The sequence below is a fragment of the Ursus americanus genome, chromosome 5, assembly GCF_024610735.1.
Source record: "Ursus americanus isolate L20-20 chromosome 5, mUrsAme1.1.p, whole genome shotgun sequence".
NCBI classification, from domain to species: Eukaryota; Metazoa; Chordata; class Mammalia; order Carnivora; family Ursidae; genus Ursus; species Ursus americanus.
The window spans coordinates 26,884,714-26,889,359 of record NC_142131.1 but is presented as its reverse complement, the minus strand read 5'-3'; positions in this window follow the sequence as shown (position 1 = coordinate 26,889,359).

Sequence of the window (4,646 nt, the reverse complement as noted above, 5' to 3'; positions counted from 1 at the left end):
CCTGCAACGAGCTGGCCCAGAGCTCAAAAAGCCAGGGTCTAAATTCCTGCAGTGACCACTTACTCACAATTTCAGGGAACCCAACTCATATCCAGACAACACTGCTTTTTAACAAGGTCTTAACATTACGCTGAAGTCTAGCTTCCTCCAGCTTCTTCTGTGATCTCTGTCCTTGGATGGGCCTTTGAGGTCTGTAAAGGCAGCGCTCACGTTCCCAGGTCTGTCTTTTCAGACTCAGCATCTCCTGTTGCTATCGCTGTTCCTAACCTGACAGCATTTTGAATCCTTTCTCTATCTTGGATCTCTCTTTTGCCCTCTAGGCTGTGCGTCCTTGGGCAGTCTGAGCAGCCTGGTGTAGAGCGCTGTCCGTAGTACCGTGGATTCAGCTCGGTTTCCGAATGCAATCTAACAATATGTCGATAACTCACTTATTCACTCACTGTGTATTGAGCTACTACTATAATAATTCTTAAACCTGGAACACTAGTCCACCAGAACCACTAACGAAACCCACAGATCCTGCTTGTGTGCGGCGGTCCCGAGCAGCAGAGCTCACCGGCCCTCGCCGCTGTCCCCAGCCAGGGCCCTCGCCGCCGCAGTCGTTTATTGGTGGCGTTGGTCGCTGCAAGTGTTGGTACCTTGAGCTCAAGAAGAAGTTAGAAGTTGAGTTCCCGGGACATCTGCGGCGAGGCGACTCTCCAGGCCATGGGCTTCTTTGAAGTGATGGTAGCAGGGACGTTGGTTCACTCCAAGAACAGAGGTGATGGCTCTGTGCACATGGAGAGCAAGCTTCTGAAGCTGGGGGCTGCCATCAAGGCCGCCTTGGCTCAGGGCTAATGTGCCCTGAAGGCTGAGTCCAGTGATCTTGGCCCGGCCCCCTGTGGCAGACGCTTCAGGACGGAAAGCACTGAAATGTCTCGTGGAGGCCTGGGCTTTCCCTGATGTCCTTGCGGCCGTTTTGTGGGAGCAGAGACTGATGCCCCTGGTCCCTGCCCGTGTGTGTGTGTGTGTGTGTGTGTGTGTGTCCCCGGGAGCGTAACTCTGCACCCTGCCTGCCTTGCTCCTTCCTCTCCCCACTTTTCCATATATCCCCTTATCCCCCAACCCCGTGGCTGCTCTCTGGCATTTGCGGTGGCCGGGTTTGGGGCTTGCTTCTCAGGGGTGGCCAAGAGAGGCGTCTGGGTGAGCGAGTTGCAGTTTTCAGCAGTGCTGGCAGCGGTTCACTATTCAATAAACATTGGATGAGTTTAATAAGGAAGGAAGTTAAAAGTCCTGATACCCAGGCCACACTCTAGACCAAAATTGGGCTCTCTGGGATGAGGGGATGGTCAGGCATTTTTGAAGCTCCCCAGGTGATTCTAATGTGCAGCCTGAGTGGAGAACCCCACTGCTCTACTATGTAACATACCTCCTTAAAAATATCATCTCAGTGCTTACCGGTTTCTTTAATGTATGTTTTTCAGAAAATGAATTTGAAGCATATTTGCATCATTTGCTTCTGGCTAAGCTTATTCACTTTCTGTATAGACTATTCATCAAATCACATCCAGGAAACCTAGGGCAAGATAGCCATTCGGCCATGTGTATTTATTGAAGTTTCTGAAAAAAGTGATTATATTAATACTAGTTAAAGCCTTACTTTTATGTAATTTTCTGGAGGATAGTGTCTGAGTTTATTTAATTGACCTCCTGCAGCATCAAGAGTAATGTTATGTCCTGGCTTTTGAAATTACTTTGAAGAGCTTTTGAAATTATTTGCAACCAAAAAATGTAGTCTTTCAGGACTATGAATTAGAAGCCATCTGTGAGGCTGCTGAGTTTTATAGAAAAGCCTTCATTTAGACTGACATTTATCTTGTAATGTGGCACTAGAAAAAATTCTCAAACATTTGCGGAACAAAGGTTAAGGCCAAACTTACTCAGTGTGATGTTTATAAAGCACAAATCTGCACAAAAAGGAGGTAGATTTATTATTTATGTTTAACTACAGTGTCTATTGTGTGTTGTAAAACCTCATATTAAATAAAGTAGATTCACTGAGGAAAAAGGGAAAGGAGGGAGGCTGAGAATAAGAGAGAAAGTATAGTGGCAGCCATCTTTAAACTGTCTCCTGACATTTCCTGACTTTAGAACATTTTTGCCAATTTTTATTTTGAATATTTTCAAACATGTAGAAAAGTTGAGAAGAATATTGCCGTGACATCTGTATATCCTTATATATCCCCAATGCCTGAAACCCGGGAGAGCTGATGGTGGAGCCCTTGTTCAAAGGCCAGAATGCTTGAGATCCAGGAAGAACCAATATTTCAGTTCAAATCTGAAGGCAGCAACAAAAGCTGATATTACACTTTTGAAGCCACTCAGGCTGGAAGAAGTTTCTCTTACCTGGGGCAAGATCAACCTTTCATTCTACCAGGCCTTCAACTGATTGGATGAGACCCACACACTTGGGAGGGGGGTAAACTGTCTAGCTGTTTAAATGCTAATCTCATCCAAAAACACCCTCACAGAAACATCCAGAGTAATGTTTGACCAGACACCAGGTCTGGCCCAGGACACCTCCTGGCCCAGTTAAGTTGACACATACAATTATTAATTGTATTGGTTTTCTGTTGCTGCACAAAAGTATTGTCACACACTCAGCAGCTTAAAACAACACATATTTGTTATCTGATGATATCTGTGAGTCAGGGTCCTGGGCATGGCTTAGCTGGGTCGTGTTCTTAGTGTCTCAGAAGGCTGCACAGGGTGTCTGTCCGGCAGGGCTTTGGTCTCATCTGAGACTTGACTGGGAAAGGATCTGTTTCTAAGTTCACTTAGGTTGTTGGCAGACTTCAGTTCTTTGAGGGCTTTGATTTCTTTTTTTTTAAAGATTTTATTTATTTATTTGAGAGAGAGAGAGAAAGCAGAGTGGGTGAGAACACGAGTGAGGGGAGCATAGAGGGAGAGGGAGAAGCAGGCTCTCTGCTGAGCAGGGAGCCCGATGTGGGACTCGGTCCCAGGACCCTGGGATCATGACCTGAGCCGAAGGCAGATACTTAACCCACTGAGCCACCCAGGCGCCTAGAGGGCTTTGATTTCTTGCTAGCTATCAGCTGGAAGCCATCCTCGGCTCCCAGAGGCCACTACAGTTCCTTGTCATTGGGGTTCTCCAACACGGCCAGTTACCTCCTCAAACGTAGCAAGGGCTAGGGGGACTCCGCTCAGACAGAAGCCACAGTCTTATGTAATTTAATTACATAATCATGTGCGTAAACATTCACATCCGTCACCTTTGCCATATTTTATTGTCTAGAAGCAAGTCATATGTCTGCTCACACTCAAGGATAAGTCACAAAAGAGCATGAACACCACAAGGCGGGGATCACAGGAGTCACTTTAAGCCTGTGCACCACAATTCTCTATTTAGACTTAAGAATTGTTAACTTTTTGCCAAATCTGCCTTCTCTCTTTCTACACACACACACACACACACACACACGCACACACACATTTTTGTTGAACTATTTAAAAATACTTGTCATGGTTAACATTACCCTCTATATACTCATTTATCTCCTAAGAATAGCAGATTTCTGTATAACTATAATACTATTTTCAAGAAAAATAACAATTACTTTCAGAAAATTAACAATAATTCCATTCAATCATTTAGTATTCAGATCAGGTTCAGATTTCCCCAAATACCCCTTTTATAAATCTTTGAAAACCAAGATTCAGGCAGGTTTCATGCATTACATTTGGTTATGTCACTTTCATCCCTTCGTCTAACTCAGTTATGCCACCAAATTAAAAAAAATTTTTTTGAATTATATTGTACATACAGAAAAGTACAAAAATCATTGGAAATGGTAGCCAGCATTATAAGGAAGAAAAAGAAATAATGAGTCTAAAGATTATAAAGGAAGAAAGGAAACTGTCTTTACAGATGACATGATGGTGTATCTACAAAGAAAACCCCAACGAATCTGTAAATCGTTAGAATAAAAAATTCAGCAACATCTCTTGATATAAGGTCATTTTGCAGAAATCATTTTTATATACTAGCAATAAAAAATGAAAATGAAATGTGAAAAATATCAATTATAAAACCATGACAAAGCAGCAAATTTCCAGAAGCAAACCCAACAAAAGATGTGTAAGACCTCTCCTCTACACTGAAAATTATAAAATGCTGATGAGAGAAATTAGAAAAGACCTAAATAAATGGAAAGACATTACCTTTAAAAAATTAATCTTTAGATTCATGATAATTCCAATCAAAGTCACAGCAGGTATTTCTGTGGAAATTGACAAGGTGATTCTAAAATTTATGTGGAACTGTCAACCATCAGGCAAGGCGATGTTGAATAAGAACAAATTTGGAGGATTTATACTGTAAGATTTCAAGGCTGACAATAAAGCTGGAATAATCAAGATGGTATGGTATTATTTAAGGAAAGACAAATAGTTCAATGCAATAAAACAGAGTCTAGAAATATAAGCAAGCATATATTGTCACTTGATATATGATAAAAGCACCACTGCAATCCAATGGGGGAAGTATAATCTTTTCATAGATGGCCTTGGAGCAGTGGGGTATTCCTGTAGGAAAAAAAAGGAAACTTGATCCCATCTCACATCATATAAACAATTAATTTCAGGTG